We start from the raw sequence: 23,844 nt of genomic DNA, 5'->3' as shown, positions 1-23,844 counted from the left end.
TGCAGCGGAAAATACTCCATTTTTGAAAAGCTTCTACCCCCTTACACTGTGTCCTTGGGAGTTGGGTGACTTTTAGGCTAGTGAGCAAGACCTTAGGTACATCTGCCATACAAACTGGGACCTTCTTGCTAATTTCTCATGGTCAGGAACCACATCTTGACTCATAGATGGTTATTGGAAGATATTGTCTTTGTAGGTTGAATTGGATTCTTAAGCTGCTGGAACAAACCCAGATTTTGGCTACTTTATGAGATGACCAGGATATCTAGTTCATCAGCTTGCTGTGAGTACCTACCATGGTGGGGGGGAAGAAGAAGAAGAAGAAGAAGAAGAAGAAGAAGAAGAAGAAGAAGAAGAAGAATGTACTGCTTCAGCTGATTTATTTCCTGGTATCAACAAACACCAGGACTCACAGGCCCCAGAGAGGCTTATGGCTTATCCTTAAATATGTTTGCCTCTTTCTTTTTTCTTCCTCCTCACTCTGAAGCAGCGAGCAGAGAGAAGTGCCTTAAACCCCACAATTCTTATAATCCCCATAATTCCTGTGGACATGTATACTTTGGGCTCAGCAGAATTTTGGGGTACTAGAGATGGTGGCTGCTTCTCTCCTGAACTCCACCCCAAGACCTGCCGTCTGGGCTTACAAGCTTGAGCGGTGGAGCTTAGCACCGCACTCAGCAGAGAAGGACTAAACAAAGTAGCATCAGCCATCACTATAATTTCCCCCGACAGGGAGGAAGGACTGCCAGAGTGTGGCGCCAGTCTTGCAGGTAGATACAGCAGAAGCAATATTAGGCCAAACTGCTGTGTCTGTGTGTTTGACGCGGTGCCATATCTTTTAAAACTACCTCAAAAAGTATTTATTGATTTACACTGAAAAGACTGGCAATGGTTCCGCTCCCAAGCTTGTCATTAACTTTGATGAGATTTGTTTATACTTTTTGCTAAAACAAAAAGAAAAATCCACATGTAAAATTCAACTTCAGTAGAAAATCATAATCTTCTTTAGCATTACAAAGGCAAATGTATGAAGAACTGCCTCCTTGCCTACCCTCCCGTTTTTATTCTCCTTTATGTCGTCCAAAGTAAAGGAAACTCTGTTCTTTATGCATGCCACCCGCCCTCTTTGATTGCACAAACAAGGCAGGCTACCCATTGCGTCAACTGCTGAACTGAACCCTTTCAGTCACAAGATTGTCTGGAAAAAAATATTTAATGTGACATGTCAGAAGAGAGGTGGAAAAGATATGAATTTGGCAGCAGAAGTGAACTTTGAAGCACCCTCCTCTCTTACATGCTTCACTAGGAAAAATGGTTAATAATAATAAATAAATAAATAAATTTATTTATATCCTGCCCTCCCCAGCCGAAGCCGGGCTTAGAGCGGCTAACAACAATAAAATAATACAACATTCTAAAATCATTTCATTATAAATAAGTTCAAATCAGATTAATGGCAACCATTGGGCTAGAGTTCTGTGAGGATTCCGAGTCTTCTCATTGTTTTCGTCCTCTTCACACTAAAAAGAAAGAAAAAAAAAACATTTGGCAGAGGGCAGCCCTTGAAATCTTAGCTTTCAGCCTGTTGAAACAAATGCCTGGTTGTAGTTAAATTTCCCATTCCTCAGTCCTTGTTTTCCTAAGGGTGTGAGTGTGGAAATGTTGCAATTCTATTGTCTTTTGGTTCTCTCTGAACAGCTAGTATGTTGTTAGCTAAACTGAAGTCATAACTGAGAAGCAATTTCTGATGCTTTTTCTTGTTATGAAAAATGGGAAAGGGTATATTCTAATGAGATTGTGTACAATGAAATTTCTGAAGGATTAGAATCTGAAAGGTGGTTTTTTTTGCTCCATCCTGAGGTGTTTGAACCAATATCAACAAAAGGTGAAAATATAATGTGTTCCCTGTAAGAAAAACCCTGGGGCCTCATTTGAATGGTAGAATGTTTGGGGCCTGGTGGGCGGGGCTTGAGTGTTTTGCTCCAGAATCAGCCCCTCCCTTCAGGGTGGTTCCGTTCAGAGGGACCAAGAAGTAGGATGTGATCTACGATCCAGTGTAAAACTGGCAGTGATCTACCACCCAGGGGTGGGTGCAGGGAGGGCGTGCGTGCTGACAGGGTAGGCATGGGCGCGCGCAGGCGAGAGGAGCTCAGGGTGAGGTGGTGTGGCGATCGACCAGGATTCATCTCAGGATTGACCGGTAGATCGCGATCAACGCCTTGAACATGTCTGCTGTATTTAGTTTCTCTCATTCTGTTATTTTGTTACAGTTTTCTCTCAGTTTATTATTAAAGCTTAGTTTACATTTACGTGAGCCACTTATTTTTCTGAGAGAAAAAGAAACTGCTGAGGAAAGGTGTAGAATATCCTAAACTTGGGTGAGTGAAGGGATATTCCCAGTTTGCCAGGAGGATTGGTTTGGTTAATTATCCCCTGTCCTCTACAACATTTCCATCCTACAAAAACACTTAAAGCTTGCTATAGAGAAGTGAAGAGTTCAGGTATTGCATTTGTATAAAGAGGCAGGGAAACCTGTAAGACACTTCTCTGCCCAGAAATGTTGGCGTTTGCACCCAAGAACTGTGCACCCATTTTATTCAGCGTGCAGCCAGTGACCTCCCTTGGGTTCCTGAATGGCAGGAGGCTGCCCATTGCAAGACAGAACTTGCAAAGAGAATATTGAAATGAGTTGCCCCGGGAGGAGCATCTGACGCCAGCACAGGCTGCTTTTATAGAAGTAGGGCAAGGTCTGAGAGATTCATATGGACAACTTGTTTTCCTGGGTTATCATCACAAGAAGGCCATGGAAGAGATAAGTTTTTCTGGAAAAGAAATCAGTTAAATGGGGCCTTGTAGCTGATCAATTGATGCTTTGTTCCCTAGCTAATGACATCTAGCAGTTCCACTAAAAAGCCTTTTTGCAAATGTATCAAGAAAGTTATGCCTATGTCAGTGGGCATCACTCTCTCCATTCAGATCCTGAATTTTCTTGCCCAGACCTAACAATTGCAGCACAAACAGTTTACAATGGATTACACAGTAGAACAAAGACTCCAGTGTCTGGAAAAATCCTCAGAATTAAGCAAAGAGGTTTCTTGCGGTAATTGTCCTAATTCAATTCTCAGTTAAATGGCTGAATATAGTTTAAGCCTTTATTTCAGTTTTAATTGGTGGTGTCAGAGAGTATGCATACAAGTCAGGCTCACACTGCTAAGTCTGTTAATAGGTTAACGTATGAGTTCAGGTTGAAATTATTTCCTTTATTTCTTTTAGCAATATATCACATATAATTTTATATTTATAAAATATTGTACCTTAAAATATATTTGACTTTGAAGAGAATTCCTGTTGTGTATTAATCTATTTTATCATCCAGTGAGATACAGATACAGTGAAAAGTAGTATGTGAATAAGTGGTGAACAATTGTTTTATTAGAACTAGGACAAAGGATATATCAAGTGAGAGTAGTCATTTAAATGGATGGGCTTGAGAATCAAATAGAAACTTAAGGTAAAGGGACCCCTGACCATTAGGTCCAGTTGTGACCGACTCTGGGGTTGCGGCGCTCATCTCGCTTTATTGGCTGAGGGAGCCGGCGTACAGCATGACTAAGCCGCTTCTGGCGAACCAGAGCGGCGCATGAAAACACCGTTTACCTTCCCGCCGGAGCAGTACCTATTTATCTACTTGCACTTTGACGTGCTTTCGAACTGCTAGGTTGGCAGGAGCAGGGACCGAGCAACGGGAGCTCACCCCATCGCGGGGATTCGAACGACCGACCTTCTGATCGGCAAGCCCTAGGCTCTGTGGTTTAACCCACAGTGCCACCCGCGTCCCTTTGTTGCGCTATAGAATCATAGAATTGTATGACTCCAAGGGTCATCTGGTCCAACCCTCTGCAATCTAAAAGTCTCAACTAAAGCATCCATGACAGAGGACCATCCCACCTCTGCTTCAAAAACTCCAAGGAAGGAGCGTCCAGCACCTCCAATTTAGAATTCACCAGCTGAAGACCACTAGATAGTCCTCCAGAGTTAGCTTGAAACACTGAATTCCTCACAACCAAAAACATATTTTTAAGACCTCACTGAATAAATTTGCAAAATTAAGCATCACCCCTAAAATGACACGCCCGAGTTGTGGAGAACATCCATATTCCTACCTCCCTGTTGCTTTGCTATTTTAGAGTGGGGGAGATGGTTGCCAGTTATTATTCATAACTGACTTCTTTAGAACCTGGGCCAAATTATCCGTTGGGTAGATACTACTGGGATTCATTGGCGGAGCATGTCTTCATTGCGCCTGGGGCAGGTGCGCCAAGGGGCGGGGCGCAGCCCTCACTGCTGATGAGACGCCAGCCCCAATCTGCTTTGCAAGGCTGGGATAATCTCAGTCTCTCAGAGTGGCTCAGGACGTGAGAAGAACGCAACAGCCAGATGCATTAGACCTCCAGTTATAGGGCAGTATATTATTATTATTATTATTATTATTATTATTAATAATAATAATAATCATCTCCACATGCCCTTCGATCCCAGCGTCACCCTCACTTTGCTGGTGATATGAGTACAAGTGACAGCAGAAATATAGCCAAAAAAGCAAACCACAATCCCTAGTTGAAATAAGCCAAGAATAATGATTTGTTGAAGCTGCTCATCAGAGGAGGGAGCAAAGCAGGTACAGGTTCTCCCTCCCCATGCCCACCTGCCCCACATGGTCAGTTCTTGGTCTGACCCTTAGGTGGAAAAATATTCCCCAATTATGGCCTGCTGTAATGTGTGAATACATCCTACACAACACAAATATTCACTTAATATGGGGGGGGGGCTGTGAGAGGACCACAATATTCTTTTGATTGTAATTTTTTTAAAAAACTGATTTTAATGTTGTATTTTGAGTTGTTGTGACCTGCTCTTGGGCAGGTAATAAATCAAATTATCATTATTAGTGCTGAGGGAGTGGCCAGGTGCATTGGAAGAGATGAGCAAATTCCATGGAGAAGTTGTTAGCTTGTTATATGGTGTACCCTGCTCCTTAAGTGAGTACAGTGGTACCTCGGGTTACATACGCTTCAGGTTACATATGCTTAAGGTTTAGTCTCTGCTAACCCAGAAATAGTGCTTCAGGTTAAGAACCTTGCTTCAGGATAAGAACATGAATCGTGCTCTGGCGGTGCGGCGGCAGCAGGAGGCCCCATTAGCTAAAGTGGTGCTTCAGGTTAAGAACAGTTTCAGGTTGAGAACGGACCTCCGGAACGAATTAAGTACTTAACCTGAGGTACCACTGTATATAATTGCAACAGAACTTGAGGCGGGCTGCTAAGAGCAGAGAAATGGCTTTTGTTTTCTGACACTTACTTTGAAAAGTATAAATCTGTGGTTTTATAAGTTTAGTTGTTCCTGGCTCAAATTTTAAATAATTAGTTATATCCTGTTGGAGAAGTTTGAATGTATTGTCACTGGTGTTCTTTGTGGTTGCAAGAAATAATGTGCATGCAAAAGTCAGTAACTAACAAGTTTGGGTGCTGTTTTTAAAGTCCCTCCTCTAATGTTAGATGTTGAAGCTTTTCACTGAAAGAAAGCTTGGGCAATGGCAATAGCTTTCCCTTCATGGTTCCAGATCAATTTGATGAGCTATTTGAAGTAGCCCTGCCGCCTCATGTGCCACAGTGGTGACTGCATTTAATAATAGGGCGACAAAGTGTGAGCCTGTAAAGTAGGGGCAGCCAACTGGGTGCCCTCCAGGTGTCGTTGGACTACAACTCCCTTGCCCATTGGCCATGCTGACTCGGCCTGATGTTATTTGTAGTCCAGCAACACCTGCAGGGAACCCTGTTGGTTATGCTGTAAAGCTGTGTTTCCCAAACTTTGAATAATCATGTACTCCTTCTGAAAGTTTATTCTTACTGGCATTCCCCTTCTTAGAAGAAGATAATTGGGGAGTAGTTTTAATAATACTATTTTAGCTTTGAATTGTTTTATGCAGCTAAAAAAGCTATGATGAATTATAATTAAAATTTCTGCCATGTACCCTTTGAACCCCATTCATGTCTTGCTGAGGGTACATGTACCACACTTTGGGAAACACTCCTGTAAAGGATCGAGCCTTATGCCTCGGCTTTCAAGTGGCAGAACTAGGCAGCTTCTCTTGAGCACCAGGACTTCCCAGTTGCAGGGATGGCATCATGGTGAGGGTTGTGAGAGAGGACCAGTAGTTCTGAGCCAAGGAGCATCCAAGACTGTAGGTGGCTGGCTGAAGGTGCACTTAGAGATGCTTAGCTTTGAAGTAGCAGGTTGTCTTGAGCTGCAAGTAAATGGGTCTCTTCTAATAATTTCAGAGAGCTCTATTGGCAGCCTTGTCTAGGTGTTGGTCCCAGGAATGATGGTGTTAGGATTAGCCTCTCTGAAACACTTTCCTGTACAAGCCCCATCAAATGAGGAGTAAAGTAAAAGGTAAAGGGGCCCCTGACCATTAGGTCCAGTCATGACCAACTCTGGGGTTGCGGCACTCATCTCGCTTTATTGGCCGAGGGAGCCGGTGTACAGCATGTGGCCAGCATGACTAAGTTGCTTCTGGTGAACCAGAGCAATGCACGGAAACACCGTTTACTTTCCTGCCGGAGCGGTACCTATTTATCTACTTGCACTTTGACATGCTTTTGAACTGCTAGGTTGGCAGGAGCAGGGACCGAGCAACGGGAGCTCACCCCGTCGCGGGGATTCGAACCACCGACCTTCTGATCAGCAAGTCCTAGGCTCTATGGTTTAACTCACAGCACCACCCGCATCCCTCAAATGAGGAGTAGTAGTAGTTACAAAATAGTCTTCTGTCCCATGTTTTTAGACCCTGCTTAGTCATGCTTTATTTATGTAATGATGAAAGAATTGGAGAAATCTACCTTGTCCATCTAAAGTATCTGCTGTGGGCAGTGATACTACTGTACAAATGGTGGCTTTACACAGACACACACACATTTTAAAGAGAATCCCCAGAGAATTTACAGGAACATTCTAAATTTGATACTTAGCTGCAGAAATCCTAGGAAATGTATACAAACTAGTGGCTTTTAATAATTTGAATGGAAAAAGGTTTTTTGCTTTCCAATTATCAGTGTGTGTGCGTGTGTGCTCCTTTCTTTCATCTGTCTTGTCAAATAGCTGCTTAATACCACCATCTAGTGGAAAATTAGTTTATAGGTCATTTGCTGTTTTAACACCCATCACTTCTGTAGCAGCTGCTACCAATCAATTTAATTATACTGGCCATTCGCATTACTCCAAATTCACAATAACTGCCGATATGACCATTAGTGAGTGATTCAGCACCAAATTAAAGGGTTTATCTATTTTTGTGTCATAAACTAACAGTTCTGTTTCCTTGCCTTTCAGTGTGTTTCTGTAAATTCAGAAGCTGCTTAAATTAAAGAGCCATTCAGATCCCATTACCAGAAACAATGAGTTATGAAGCTGCAACTTGAGGGCAGAAGGAAAATGAGCCATCGTTAAAAAGCAGCAGCAAACAATATGCATAAAGCTTCTTCACTTGATCCAGAAAAAATGGGTGGAGGGAAATAAAGGAAAATATTAAGCAGGAGGAAGGTAACTGGATATTGAATAGTCTATATTCCCTTGCAGCACCTGAGAGATGGATCAGGTGAAAAGTGCTCAAAAACCTGTCATTGGTTTGGGTAACTTGGTTTATCTTATTTACTCTAGTTCAGATGTATGTGCCCAAAGGCAGAGATGTTCTTTTGAAGTCTAGCGTTAGGAGCTGAATGCTGGCCTTCCACACTGTAAGGACAGGTCCTGCTCCTCGGCTTGTCTTTCCACTTGTTCTGTCTCAGCTGCACTTCGGCCACTTCCCATATGCAGCTTCAACAAGGAGTGAGTTGCAGATGTCAAAGACCTTACAGCTGAAGCAGCACAAAGATTTCATATCACCTCAAAAGTAGAGACTTGCTCCTGAGTAAACATCCATAGGATTGTGGTGCAAGTGATGCGCAGGCATGTGAACCAGCCCATAGTTTTTTCATTTTCGTTCATTACATACATCTCAAATTTTTAACATTTGCTATATATTCCTCCCTCCCTCCCCTCCAAGACTTCCCCCAACTTGCGTTTCTGGTTTGTTTCTATTTTCATCTGCTTTGCTGTCTCTCAACAGAAAAAGTTATCAATAGCATAACATCAAGCCTTAAAAACATAAAAATAAAATTAAATACATCATCTTATTTTACTATCTTCCAAACATTTTCTAATGCTGATAATGTGAATGTTTATTTAAATCCTGCTATCAAGTCTGTTGCCTTTCTTTGTTTCTGAAAGTATAATATGAATAACCATTCATATTACGCTCTTTTTCAAAGTCTCTGTTGTCTTTTTCTCTTAGTCTTTCTGTCATTTTTGCTGGTTCTGCATAGTTCCTCAACTTCTCTTGCCATTGTCCTTTAGTTGGTATTTCTCCAGTCTTCCAGTTTTGTGCAATCAACATTCTTGCTGCTGTGGTGGCATACATAAATAAAGTCCTCATTTCTTTTGGTATGTCTTGACCTAAAATACCTAATAAAAAGGCTTCTAGTTTTTTACAAAGGTTATTTTTAACATTTTCTTCAATTCATTGTATATCTCTCTCAATAATATTCAATCTGTAAATTTCAAATTTACTTTCCACAGTTTTATCCATTCCTGAAATTGTATATTATGTCCTACATCTTGCTCCCATTTAATCATTACTGATTTTACTTCTTCATCTTTGGTCTCCCATTCCAAAAGGATGTTATATGCGTTTTTTAATAATTTTGTGTTTTCTTCTATCACTTCCTTTTGGAAATTGGAAGCCGAATATAAGAAGCCTTTTTTGGTATCCTTCTTAAATATCTCCTGTAATTATCTATGATGTAACCAACTTTGAAGATGTTCTTTTATTTCATCGTATTCTTTCAGTTTTAACTTTCCCTCTTGCTCCACCAACAGTTCTCTACATCTTGGCCACTCTCCTTCCCCCCCCCCCCCCAATATTTTAAGTGATAGTGCTTCAATAGGTGATAGCCACCCTGGTGTTTTAGGTTCTAATAAATCTTTATATTTCTCCCATACTTTAAACAGTGATCTTCTAATTAAATGATTATGAAATCCTACATGTACTTTTGCTTTTCCATACCAAAGATAGGCATGCCATCCAAATCTATTATCATGTCCTTCCAAGTCTGTTATTTCCTCCCTGTCTAACTTGATCCAATCTCAAATCCATATTAGGGATGCAGCTTCATAATACAATTTTAAATCTGGAAGTGAGAATCTGCCTCTTTCTTTCACATCTGTTAAAATTTTGTTTTTTATCCTTGGTTTTTTCCCATTCCAGACAAATCTTGATATTTCTCTCTGCCATTCTTTGAAGCATGCACTCCTTGTTATTACTGGAAGAGTTTGGAAGAGAAATAACATCCTTGGAAGTACATTCATTTTTATAGTTGCAATTCTTCCCATTAAAGAGAGATTCATCCTATTCCGTGTTTCCAAATTTCTTTTAATTTCCTGCCAAATTTTTTCATAGTTATTTTAAAAATATTTATATTTTTTGATGTTATCCAAATTCCTAAATATTTTACTTTTTTATATGCCTCTATCCCTACCATCTCTGTTATTTCTTTCTTTTTCGATTCTTTAATATTTTTAGTAACAATTTCGACTTATTTTTATTTAATTTAAATCCTGTCACGACCAAATTCTTGTATTATATTCATTACTTTTGGAAGAGAATTCTTTGGATCCTCTACCGTTATTACCAAATCATCTGCAAATGCTTTTAATTTATGTTCATTCTTTTTAATTTTAATACCTACTACTTCCCTATCTTGTCTTATCTTCTCAAGACTTCCAGAACCAGAACAAACAACAATGGTGACAAGGGACATCCTTGTCTCGTCCCTTTTTGTATACTACATTTATCTGTTATTACCCGGTTTACGATTATTTTTGCATTTTGGTCGGAGTAAACAGCTTGCATTCCCCTATTGAAATTTTCTCCAAATCCCATCTCCTCCATCACCTTCTTCATAAAACTCCCAAGAAACATTATCAAATGCTTTCTCCGCATCTATAAACATTAATGCTGCTTTTTTCTCATTTCTCATTTCCAGATACTCTATAATATTCAGTACATGTCTAATATTATCTTTAATTTGTCTACCTGGAAGGAATCCAGCTTGGTCATGATGAATAAATTCTTTTTTTAAAAAAAATCATTCTATTTGCCGTGACAAATACAAATAGTTTATAATCATTATTTAATTATGAAATCAGCCTATAGTTTTTAACTAATGTCACATCCGAATCCTGTTTTGGTATCAAAGTTATATAGGCCTCTTTCCATGTTTCTGGAACTTCCCCTATTTTCAGAATCTCATTCATTGTATCTTTCAGGGGATTCACAAGCTGTTCACTCATTTTTTAATAATATTTTGCCATTATTCCATCTGGCCCTGGGGATTTCCCTACTTTTGTTTGATTTATTGCCTCAATTATTTCTTGAGCTTATTGTCACACTTCCTAAGCAAAGTTTGTGAACCTGCATTTTGTCTTAAATTAGGGCTGTGGACACATTACTGTTTACTCTGCTCCAGTGTTTCCCCACCCCCATTTGTTTGAATCCATGTACATAGAACATGGGTAGGCAAACTAAGGCCTGGGGGCCGGATCCGGCCCAATCGCCTTCTAAAGCCTGCCTGTGGACAGTCTGGGAATCAGCGTGATTTTACATGAGTAGAATATGTCCTTTTATTTAAAATGCATCTCTGGGTTATTTGTGGGGCATAGGAATTTGTTCATTACCCCCCTCAAAATATAGTCCAGCCCACCACATGGTCTGAGGGACGGTGGACCGGCCCCCTGCTGAAAAAGGTTGCTGACCCCTAACATAGGATATTACCTACAATCCACAGGTATCTTTTGTGTTTTGATGCAGTTTCCCCCAGTCCAGCTTCACCCCATTTGAGAACTGTAGGATGACTCCTTGGGCCATGAGATGCACAATTGACACATTTGCCAATTGGGGGTGGTCCTATATGTCTAACTTTGGGGTGGGGGAGGCGGTATCCCAGAGCAGCATCTCCCTTCCCACCTGCCAACTTGTCCTGATCCCGTTGATTCAAAACTAAGGCTGCAATCCTACCTAACAATGTCTGTTCAGAAGTAGTTACAGGTAGGTAGCCGTGTTGGTCTGCCGTAGTCGAAACAAAATAAAAAAATCCCTTCCACTAGCACCTTAGAGACCAACTAAGTTTGTCATTGGTATGAGCTTTTGTGTGCATGCACACTTCTTCAGATCAGAAGTAATTCCCTGGTAAGTGGGTTAGGATTGCAGTCAAAGGCTTGTTCATTTCAATAGGCCTTACTTCCAAGTTTTGCTGCCTTAAAACAAGAGGTGAAGAGGAGGAGAGATCCATTCTCATCTCTGTCCATCAGCATCTGCAAACAACAAAAGGGGGGGAATCTGTCTCACTCTCCTTGATTATTTAAAGTATGAACTAGCTGCAGGCCTCTGGAGGATAAAGTGAGCAGAGACTGCTGCAGAGAATTACCGTATTTTTTGCTCTATATGACTCACTTTTTCCCTCCTAAAAAGTAAGGGGAAATGTGTGTGCGTCTTATGGAGTGAATGCAGGCTGCGCAGCTATCCCAGAAGCCAGAACAGCAAGAGGGATTGCTGCTTTTGCTGCGCAGCGATCCCTCTTGCTGTTCTGGCTTCTGACATTCAGAATATTTTTTTCTTGTTTTCCTCCTCCAAAAACTAGGTGCGTCTTGTGGTCTGGTGCGTCTTATAGAGCGAAAAATAGGTAAGAGAGTCTAGCTAATTCAGAGCCCAGAAGGCACAAGTGGCCCCCTCTCCCACCACCAACTATTGCTAGCTTTTAAAATGGAGATGGGGAGAAGCTGTGTAAGTGTCTTTGTGTCAAAGGAGGAGCTAGAAATGCTAAGAAGGACATAACCAGGAAAGGGATGCTTTCACCTAGACTATTTCTCTCTTACTGGGAGTAAATCCCAGTGCATCTGGAAGATGTATAGAAATGTGTCTGCAGATGACAGCTGCAGGGAGATGATTTCCATGGGACAGAGGGATGAAAGCTTCACCCGTAGGAGTTGAGGGTGGGTGGAGGTGTTGGGGAGGATGGGAAAACCATGGACAGACAGCGGGTGGCTGGGCGATATCTGGCTTTCAGCATCACAATATATCACCAGCTAAATATTGTGATATCTTAGTATATCACAATATCTATCTGCAGTGGTGGTGGGCCTTGCCAGGCCTCCTCACAGCAGAAGAGGTGCCGGCCATACCTCCCCGCAGCAGTGGAGCCTGCGCTGCGCTTCCTGGCAGCAGCTAGGGGCTTTGACAGGGCTCCCTGCAGTGGTGGAGGGCCTTAAAATGTAAGGAAGTAGTAGATTTAATAAAAATATTAAATAAACTTCCATACATTATATTTAATACATTTTCAACTAATTTATGAGTAGTTTAAGTGATTTAGTCAGGTTGCATCTGCTTCCCCACTAAGTGGAATCCCTACATGCAGAAGCCCCACTGAGTTCAACTAAACTTACTTCTACTTTCTTGGGAGTAAGCCCCATGGAATTCAGGAGGGCTTGCTTGTGAGTAGACACACATTTGCTTTCACTGCTTACTGAAAACACCCTCCTCATCATTCTCACACAGCACCCAACCTCCCATTTCGGCATAAGGCAGCAGCTAAATCTTCTCCCCTCCATTCCCCACCTGCCAAGCCCTCATCTCACCAGTCTCTTCCTTTTTATCAAAGGGAAGGAGGGAGGGCAAGCAAGCAAAATGATAGTCTCCTTTAAATTTACAAAAAACCTTTCCTTTTTAATATGGAGGAAAGCCATTTAGGGGGAACTAACAACGTAAACACCACTAGAAAACAAAAACAAAAACTCTTCCATCTCTTTTTTCCACTGGTGAGGGAAGAAAGAAGAGCTTTCCAGTTCTTTGTTTACTTGCCACTGGATCTTTGATGGGGGGTGGGGTCCCTCCTGGATTGTTAGCTGGCGCTGCATAATTAGCTGAGTTCTAAGTGGAAAGATACTGGTAAAGCTGAAAGAGTTTCCTGGTTTGTGTGAGAGCTTATAATTGAGGAGGGAGAGAGCAAACAAAGCTGGAATTATCTGCAAAGCATCTGCAAAGTACTGGTCAGCTGAGCTACCTCCTGGGAAGCTGTTAAGTCTCCACCTTTTGTTCACCAGTATATTTCCTTGTTTAGCAGCCTTAGAGTGGCCTAGTGGTTAGTGTGTCAGACTAGGACCTGGAGACCAGGGTTCAAATCCCCACTCAGCCATGAAGCTCACTGGGTGACCTTGGGCCAGTCACAATCTCTCAGCCTAACCTACCTCATGGGGCTGTTGCAGGGAGCTCTTTGGAGAAAAAGCTGGGATATAAATGCAGTAAATAAAATCAATATAAATAAATGCATCAAAGCATAATGCTAGGTACAACACCGTGCAAATTCAACAAAACACAGCCTGGGGCTGTACACCTTGCTGCATCCAGGAATGTGTACATACTCTCTTACTTCTAGCCTGGGGCTTGGAGGGGGTTGGAAAGTGGAAACTGTGTGTGTACCAAGACAACGTAAATTTTACATTAAGAATAAATTCTGAAAGCTTGGAATATAAGGTTGACTTCAGGACCCATTCTGACTCAGATGCTTAGGCTGCAAGTGCATGAAATGCAACTTGCTCTCGGTGTAACAGAGTGTTGCTATAAGCCTGTCTTTATGAATAAACAAATGCACAAGTAAACTGGACTAACCTCTTTCTCCTCCCCACCTTGAGTTGCTTGCAGTTGTCTTGTATGAGAGATTCTTGACCATTTCCATTTGGTTGTTTCATCATTACAATCAAGCTCTTGCATTGCCTCAGTCTGCTCTCTGGAACAGTTAACTATTCCAAACAGTTGTCTCATATGAGCAGTAGCACATCAAATGAGGCCACTTGTGTCAGTGGCTCACCTGCGTGATGAAGCTCTGGAAGGAACTTGCCAAAGATCGGGGATTCTGAACACCTTTCATTCAGACTTCCGGGGACAGCGCCAGCGGCTAATGGCGGAGTTCCTCTAAGCAGAGGAGCTAGCTCCGCGAAAATCGGGTCGCCCGCTACGGTGAAAGCGGAGACCCGTCAGAAATCTCAGGTGGGAGAAGCCTGAGAACGTGGGGGTTCGGCAGGGCACCTGGAGCGCCCCCCTACTCGTGGGGAATCCTTTTTTAAGGGCTCTGGAGCGAGTGGGGTGAGTGGCGCGGTGCTGCGAACTGAATGCTACTTTCGCGGAGTGAAGCCGCACAGCCATTGCCGGGGAGCGCTGACCTTTTTCCTGTGGATATTTGGATCTAAAGCAACTACCTGTGAGTAAAGTGAAGGAATTGGACTTTTAACAAATTGAATTCGGCTACGAACGGGGGAGGCGTAAAACAGGAAGTCCGCCTTCCTTTTTTTGTAAATAGTGGGAAGCAAGGAGCTTTAAACTAAAGCCTGAAAGACTGTTTTTGACATTTAAATATTCAGCATAAAACTAGTGAACCCCCCTTGGTTGCAGGGGAAAAAGGGGGGAACTTCTGGACATCACTCCTTGCAGGAAAAGAGGGTAAAAGTTAACGTTTCACCGCTCGGAACCTGGGAACGGCAGCCATTAAAATTGCTGCATTGTGGAGCTCCGCATTGACTGTGAATAGACCAACTAACTGTCAGTGAGTGAAACATTGTTTCAACTATCTTCTCTTGGCTTAAGAGTTACAACTTTGCTTTTGAACTGAAAAGCTTGATATCAAGTATACTCCTATAACTTGATAGAGTAACTTTAAAGAGGAAAATAAAAAGAAAAGGATATTTTGGACTAATATAAGATAAACACTAACTACTTCCCTCTAGAGGAGGATTTTGAAACTGTTATAAGGAGTGGAATTTCCCAGCCTTAAAGACAAACCCCTGGGAATTGTATTCGACCTTGAGAGCCTTGAGTGTTATGGCAGATGGGAAGGGAAAAATAGATTTATCACAGGAAAAGACAACTAGATCCGGCAGAATCTTTCGGAGAGCCTCTACATCTGGCCCCTCTGCTCCCTCTGCAGCTGTGTCAATGTATACTAAATCAAAAGGAGGAATGCCCTCGGAAGAAGACTGGGCTCTTGTTTTAAGTAAAATCAATAGTTCTTTGGAACAAATGAATAAAAAATTGGATCAAAATTCACAAAAATTGGACCAAAACACACAAAGTATAAAAAGTTTGGAACAAAAAGTCAGTTCTAATACAGAAGCTATTGAGACACTAGTTAAGGAATCTAACTCAACTAGACAGACTGCAGAGGAAGCTAAGGAAAAGATTGCCACGGTAGAAGCGAAAGTAGCTCAATTGGAAACAGAGGTCCCGGTTGTGTGGAAACAAGTACATGACCAAAAACAGATGCTTTCTATGTTTGAGCTCAAGGAGAAACAGATAAATTTGAGAATTCGGGGAGTACCTGAACTAGAAAAAGACTCCTTGATAGACTTTCTTACAGAGGAATTCGCAACCTTTTGGAAACGGGACCTACAAAAAGAGGAGTTTAAAATTGTGAGAGCCTTCAGATTGGGAAGAGGTGGGAAGAAGGAGAAGAACAGAATAAGAGACTGTTTGATTACACTCAGATCGAAGGAAGAGAGGGACAAAATTTTGAGTTGGCATTACGAGGAGGCCTTGACAATACACAAATTTAGAGTGGAGATATTTAAAGATATTCCCAAATATCTCTTAGATTTTAGATTTAATTATAGAGATTTGGTTGATCTGTTGAGAAGGAACAGAATTAACTTTCGGTGGGAATTCCCTCAAGGCCTATCTTTCAGCTTTAAAGAAGAAAAATAAAGGTAAGATCATTGGAGGATAAAATAAAGTTCTTGCACAATTACGAAGAAGACCTACAGAAGGGAATCGGAAAAGAGCCAACATCACCGGAAAGAGGGTCACCAGACAGAGGATTGGAGCAAAGAGTACGGAAGAGAGCATCACCCAAAAAAGATACTTTGGATACTTTGGACATTTCATCATTGTCTTTTGGACTGGACCCCCCCGACAAGGAGTTAACGTTACTACCAACAGAAGAGGAACAAGAGCTGGGGGCAGTTGGGGGGGCACCAAAGTAGCTACAGGATGACGCTGCAGGCCCTGAGTTGGAATGTCCATGGCCTCAACATTTCGGAGAAAAGGCGACGAGTGTTCCAATTATTGAAAAAAGAACAATTGGACTTATTTTTTTTACAAGAAACGCATGTGACAAGACTACACAGGAAATTATTAAGTAACAAGAAATTAGGTCAAGAATTTATTTCATCAGATAAATAAAAAAAAGAGGAGTGGTACTCTATGCAAAGGAGAACCTATCACCCAAATTTATCTTCAGAGATGAACAAGGAAGACTGGTAGCAATTGAAATTCAATTACAAGGAGATAGATATTTGGTGATAGGTATCTATGCACCAAATGAAGGGAAATCGGAATTTTTCAAAAAGTTACATGAAATCTTGATGGACTATATGGATTATAACATGATTTTGATGGGAGACATGAATGGTGTCGTATCTACGAATATGGATAAGGCGCAAAGACAAACAATTACCAAGGATGGAAGACTACCAAAAACATTTTTTGATATGACTGATAACTTGGACTTGATTGACGTTTGGAGAATGAAGAATCCTCTGGGAAGAGAGGGAACTTTCTTCTCGGAGGCAAAAATGACATGGACAAGAATCGACCAAATCTGGGTAACTAGAGGACTGGCTCCAAAGATCAGCAAGGCTGAAATTTGCCCAAAAACTAGCTCTGACCACAATGCGGTGAAAATGGAAATGAAATTAATGCCAACTGGTTCCTTCAGATGGAGGATGAATGACTCTTTGTTCAGGAATGATGAATTTATTAAAAAGGCCCAAAAAACTTTGAAAGATTATTTTGAGATAAATATGAATACTTCAGTGGAAAAAAGAGTAATCTGGGACGCAAGCAAAGCCGTAATGAGAGGTTTTTTGATACAACAGAATGCAATTAAGAAGAAAAGGCAAAATGAGAAAAAAGACAAAATTCTGGAAAAAATAAAGGAAGGAGAGAAGAAATTGAGGGTGAAACCAAAGTCCCAGGAGATCTTAAAAGAAATAAAGTTTTATCAAGTACAATATATGAAATTGATGAACCAGGAAATAGAATGGAAGATTAAACAGATGAGACAAAAGACATTTGAATCAGCAAATAAGTGTGGGAAACTGCTGGCTTGGCAATTGAAAAAAAGACAAAAATTAAATACTATTACGAATCTGGAAGTGGAAGGAAAGAATATACAGAATCCAGCTGAAATTAGAAGGTGCTTCCAGAGGTATTTTAAACAATTATATACACAAGAAAAGCAGAACGAAATGGACATTGATAAATTTTTGAAAATAAATGGACTTCAAAAAATTTCCCAAGAAAACAAATTAATGTTGGATTACAAAATAACGGATCAGGAAGTAGAAGGGGCCATTCAGAATATGCAACTAGGTAAATCTCCAGGACCGGATGGACTGACTTCTAGATACTATAGAACTTTGAAAGAATGGTTAATATAACCATTAAAGGAAGTCTGCAATGAAATATTGGAAGGGAAAAGGGCACCTGAATCGTGGAAAGAAGCATATATTACACTCATACCAAAATCAGAGTCTGAAAAGACTCAATATGGAGGCCAAATGGCCGAAGTATTGGGAAATTTTGGAACAAGAGGGTGACAGATTAAAACTACAGAGCTTTGAAAAATTAAAAGACAGAGTGCGAGATTGGCTCCATTATTACCAAATAATGGAGGCATACAATCAGGACAAAAAATTAGGTTTTCAAGTGGAAAAATCAAAGTTGGAAACAGAATTGTTAGACCCTAAAGTTAAGAATTTGTCAAGAATGTATAACTTGCTACTGAAATGGAATACTCAGGATGAAATGGTGAAATCTGCTATGATTAAATGGGCACAGGATGTTGGACATAACATTATGATGGCTGACTGGGAACAGTTATGGACCACTGGTATGAAGTTTATGTAATGCCTTAAAAGAGAATTTAATGAAAATGATTTACAGGTGGTACATAACACCAGTCAAGCTTGCAAAAATTTATCACTTGCCCGATAATAAATGTTGGAAATGCAATGAAACTGAAGGCACTTTCTTTCACCTTTGGTGGACATGCCCAAAGATTAAGGCATTCTGGGAGATGATCTATAATGAAATGAAAAAGGTATTTAAATATACCTTCTTAAAGAAACCAGAGGCCTTTCTCTTGGGCATGGTGGGCCAATTGGTGCCAAAGAAGGATAGAGTTTTCTTCATGTATGCTACAACAGCAGCAAGAATACTCATCGCAAAGCACTGGAAGACACAAGACCTACCTACCAGGGAAGAATGGCAGATGAAGCTGATGGATTACATGGAATTGGCGGAAATGACTGGTAGAATCCGAGACCAGGGAGAAGAGTCGGTGGAAGAAGATTGGAAAAAATTCAAAGCTTATCTACAGAAATATTCTAAAATTAATGAAGGTTAGAAAGATGCTGGAAAGAAGTTATATGACTTTAGTAGAAATATTATAAAGAATTAAGTATGAATAGATTGACATTGGGTAAAGATGTAAATTTAAGTCTAAAATTTCGTTAAATTAAATTATGGAACTAAATTTGTGAAAGAGGGAAAGGACTTGCTAGAATATTTAATTGAACTAGAATACAAAAAAGGAGGTGTGAGGAAGTCGAGGAAATAAGCTAATGAAAGATAAGGATATGAAAATATGGGGGGGGTTGTATGTTTGTTTGTTCTCTTTTGGGTTTTTTTCTTTTTTAAATGTTTTTGTTTTTGTTTCCTTTTTGTATTGTTGATGCTTTGTACTGCTGTATTTGATTTTGTTTTTGAGGTTTTGTAACTGTTTATTGTTTATATTTCTCTTTTGTTTTTCTTTTCTTTTTTGTAATGTTTAAACTTTAATAAATATTTTATTTTAAAAAAAATGAACACCTTTCTTTCAGACACTTTTTCCTGAGTGGCCTCATTTGCTCTTCTCCTCAGTCATGTGTCACAAAATACAAAAAGTCACAGAGCAAGAGACAGCCTGCCAAGTGGTATATTATCTGAAGTAGCTTCTATACCATTCGGCAGGCTGTCTCTCGCTCTGTGACTTTTTTTGTGAGAAGCGCAGATTTCTCCTCTTCATGCAAACTAGTGTGGTAAGCAAGGCAGCATTCTTCCAGTTCCTGCTTTGAAAGCCAGGAGGTGGCATCATTGAGCTATAGGTTTGCACAGCAGCTGTGGGAGCCTCTTGTGGAGAGAGGAAGATACTGGAGGTGTTTGCATCCCCTCTGCCTCACCTCTGATGGGAGAAGGTCAGAAGAGGAAGCCTGGGATGGACTGAGCAGCAAGACACGTGGGAGCTGAGACTGTTTACAGTACAGAGTTGTCCTTTTCTCATTTCTTTCCCCCAGTAGCTTTACAGCTGTGATTGCAGAAGCCAGCCAAATGGCATATGCCCCAATAACCAAAGTCTGTGTCCTAAATGCTGCTTACAGATCAGGCAAACACTTCTCCTGTAACTGCGAATTCCTCACATTTCTGCATATTCTTTGGGAATGGGGAGGAGACTGTGCGTTGATGCTTGCCTAGTGGTGACACCAGCAAGTTGCTTAAATAGGAATTAAATTGAGGTACTGGGTTATTTATTTTCTGTTTTAAGATAGTGACATTTGTTTTGGGAGTAGATGTGTTGCCATTTGTACATCTGTGGGTTTTAATATGTCATTGTGTGAAATGAAGGCAGGATTGGCTGAGTATGTAGGGCACAATTGTATTAGAATTACATAACAATGTTTGAGTGGTGGAAACTGATGAAAAGACGGGGATGTTAGAGTCCCTTAACAGATTATAGTGTGCCACAATGAAGACAGCTCAAGCTCTGCAACGAATGTGGCTACATGCTGTGAAAAAGTTGAGGATTTTAAAATGGCATGTGAGTTAATTTTTGAAAAATATATACCATTAGTATTTCCTATTGTCTCATCCATACTAAGATTTTGTGTTTTAAAACGAGGAAGAAGACATGATTCTTGACTGTCTTCAACATTGTTGTACTTTATTTTAGTCTCAAATAGTTTAGCATTAAATGGCTCCCTGATTTCCATGCCTTCCGAGTGTCTGGGGGAAGCTTGCTGGCTTGCTGTGTCATTCAAGTCTCACTAGGATCTCATCATCACATTAGTCTTCTAATTAGAATGAATTAGCATGAAATCTGTAAAATTGTGCTTCAGAAGATTGTTTATTAAATAATTCTTTTAATGTAGGCTTAATAGAATGTGCTAAGTGAGCTACTGGTAATATCATCACCCGTTTAATTGTGTGACAGTGCAATCAATTAATGTATTCATATTACATTTCTTGCCATTTCCTAAAATGATACACTCATTACTCCTCAGGAATAGGTGACACTTACCTTAACCTGTCTCTTGATGCATTTGCAGCACTAGTGCAACGTGTACCAGGTTCACTGGCTCCTGATATAGTTGGAGTTTCGTGCTTGCTCTGACAGAATTTAATCTCCTCTCTGGTACAGTCTGAAGTCTTCAGATGGTGACTTACAACATCTGTGGTCTTACCCAGCCCCCACACACATTTTGCTCCTTCCATTAATCTGTCAGCATTGGTTAGTATCTCTGCAACAACAAACAGCTGTAAATTTTATAATGTTAAAGAGATTATGAGTTAGAGATTTAGGACAGAGCAGATGGCTTTTGTGCCTTGTGAACTCCCAAGGTGAACTTCCAGTACTTTGTTGGTGCTGCACTTTATATCCTACAGAATGTGACCTTAAGAGCTGCTTCCTCTTAGCTTGATTATACCAGCATTCAAAAGCCAAGCATACACCCCCCTCCCCTTTGTAACAATTTGATGCATGCCATTCCAAGGAACATTTGACTTTCCAGTTTTCTTCTGAGGCACAGATACAGTGGTACCTCAGGTTAAGTACTTAATTCATTCCGGAGGTCCATTCTTAACCTGAAACTATTCTTAACCTGAAGCACCACTTTAGCTAATGGGGCCTCCCGCTGCCGCCGCGCCGCCGGAGCACGATTTCTGTTCTTATCCTGAAGCAAAGTTCTTAACCTGAAGCACTATTTCTAGGTTAGCGGAGTCTGTAACCTGAGGTACCACTGTAGTTCAAACTAATTTTCAAATAATTTGTAGTTTTATTCACAAGTAAAAATTAAAAGTATTTCAACATTGTATTCATCAATCTGCACTTCTTAAATTCTGCAAGTAGCTGAACATGCGTAGAAATTTGTTCATTTCATTTCCAGTACAATAAAACATTTTTCTTACCGAAAATATCCTGTTAGTATATATGTAGCTGCCGCGACTGGACTTAATTGTCAGGGGTCCATTTACCTTTAGCTGCCATATAGTAGTAGTAATTATAGTAATTAAAAAGTTCTCTGAAATGTTTTAGTAGCTCTGTGTGTGAGAGAGAATATATTGAACTTGTAATTTATGTAGGGGTTTTTTTTATCTCGAGGCATGACTTTTTTATTGCATCAATCAATCTGCTGAGGATCTGAACTCTGATCAGATTGAAATGATGATGATGATGATGATGATGATGATGATTTTATTTGTATCACTCCCATCTTTATTATTTGAACCATGCCCCAGGCACTTTGGGCAGTTTCTAACAGATATACAGTAAAAAACCTAATAAAACATCAAACATTAAAAACCTCCCAATACAGGGCTGCCTTCAGATGTCTTAAAAGTTGTAGTTATCTTCGTAACACCTAATGAGAGGGCATTCCACAGCATGTTTTACATTTTCTATATGCACTGTAAGCTGTCCAGAGTGGCTGAGGAAACCAAGCTAAATGGGCAGGGTATAAATAATAAATAAATTATTATTACAGTGGTACTTCGGGTTACAAACACTTTGGATTACAGACTCCGCTAACCCAGAAGTGGTACCTTGGGTTACGAACTTAATTCATTCCGGAGGTCCATTCTTAACCTGAAACCACTCTTAACCTGAGGTACCACTGTATTACAATTATTATTATTACTACTATTACTACTGCTGCCAAAAAGGAACTGCCATAATGCCCTCAGAGCTGGATCTCAATGTCTGGGTTGGACAGTGGGGGTGGAGACGCTTCTTCAGGTCTCCTGGGCCAAGGCCATTTGAGGCTTTCAAGGTCAGCACCAACACTTTGAATTGTGCTCAGAAACATACCAGGAGTCAGTGTAGAGCCTTTAGGACCAGTTCTGTATGGTTCTGACAGCTGCTCCCAGTCACTAGTCTAGCTGCCGCACTCTGAATTAGTTGTTGTTTCTGAGGCACCTTCAAAGGTCGCCCCACGTAGAGCGCATGGCAGTAGTCCAAGTGGGCAGCATCTTAGCTCTTAGAAATCATCCGATTGACTGCCCTGTGGTTCACCAGGCGCCATAGATGGTGGTCCTGTTGTAGGAGCACATCAAGAGACTATCATGGCAGCATTCGGTTATGCTGCACATAGTAAGGTTGAGAGCACTATCTGTGAGGCAGGGGATGCGGGGTTACATGTCTTCTCTCCTTCAGTCTTCCCACATTGAGAAGGGTGGTCTGAAGGAGAATTGTAAGATGGCTTAGCAGAATGTTTTACCATCATCCCTGCAGTCGGAAACCCTGATTGTGTGTGGAGGACTATAAGTGTGTTCGGTCAAATGCACTTGCGATTCCCTTTCAGACCTTCACATATCACATTAAGCTATAGTTTGTTTTAAACTTTGGTTTAATTTGGAGAGAAACAAACCCTGAATGACATGAAATAAGCTGGACTCTGATGTGTGTTGTCCACAGTGTGGCTGCAGCAGGATTAGGGGGAGCACCAAGGGAACTTTTGAACAGCATGCCCTCTAGCTCACATTAAACCATAGCTAGTTTAAAACTATGATTTAATGTGATATGCAGACCAGGCTGATGCAGAAGGTCAGGAGTGGAGGGGGCAGGGTGCCAGCACGCACAGCCCTATTGTCCCTCTGGGTGAAGTTAATAGAGTAAGTGCATGAAGAGAGCCAGAGCTTCAAACAATGCATGATTTTCATTTAGAGTAAGGGGCTTACACTAAAGTTTTGTGCAGGCACCTGCAAAGCAGCTGGCTTTAGGCATCAGGTCTTCTAAATGCTTGAAAATGTAATTTACAATATTTGGTGTATGCATATAATCCAGACCTTCTCTCCTATACATGCTGTCTTATGTGCATGGAGCTGTCTCCAAAAGCATTTGGAAACCAGCACTGGTACGGAACGCGGTGGCCAGGTTTTGAGGGGGGCTTAAGATTAATTTTTGGGTACACTTCAATGTGGTATTGCATTTTAAAGCCCTATATGGTTAGGGCTTAGACATCTTAAAGATCACCTCCTACATGAGCTTTCTAGTCATTGAGTGAGACCTTGCATTATTGACCTGCCTTCACTGCAGACAGGATGGGGGTGACTTGGGCAGGACCTTTTCAGGGACAGTCACTGGATGTGTCAGATCTGGCCATCTCATTTATTACTCAGTCAGTCAACAAGTTTATTGTTCTAGCCAAAAGCCATGAAAATTTCATGTCAATAATATTAATAAAATATTTTTATTTTATTACATTGCATATATTGTTTATTTATTAAACTTCCGTCCCTCCCTTCTTCCCAGAGTGGCAATGGCAATGATAGCAGTTTATTCAAGGTCTCTGGTCTCTTAGGGTTTTCCATCATGATCAATTTAATCCAAGTCA

At 40.8% G+C, this 23,844-nt stretch overlaps 1 protein-coding gene and 1 long non-coding RNA gene across 7 annotated transcripts in view; one reads left to right on the top strand and one right to left on the bottom strand.

Moving 5' to 3' along the window:
• TJP2 (tight junction protein 2) overlaps positions 1-23,844 on the top strand; it is a 90,483-nt gene that overhangs the window by 39,384 nt on the left and 27,255 nt on the right. The gene's annotated exons all lie outside the window — the stretch shown is intronic.
• LOC308458531 lies at positions 7,076-23,809 on the bottom strand. Its single transcript, XR_013977525.1, has 3 exons — positions 22,153-23,809; positions 20,535-20,754; positions 7,076-8,499 (listed from the first exon to the last, which is right to left on the bottom strand). It is a non-coding gene; the product is annotated as an uncharacterized lncRNA (long non-coding RNA).

Source organism: Podarcis pityusensis, assembly GCF_964106645.2.
Source record: "Podarcis pityusensis genome assembly, chromosome: 11".
Lineage (NCBI taxonomy): Eukaryota > Metazoa > Chordata > Lepidosauria > Squamata > Lacertidae > Podarcis > Podarcis pityusensis.
The sequence above is the reverse complement of the archived record's forward strand: the minus strand, read 5'-3'. Positions and strand labels throughout refer to the sequence as shown.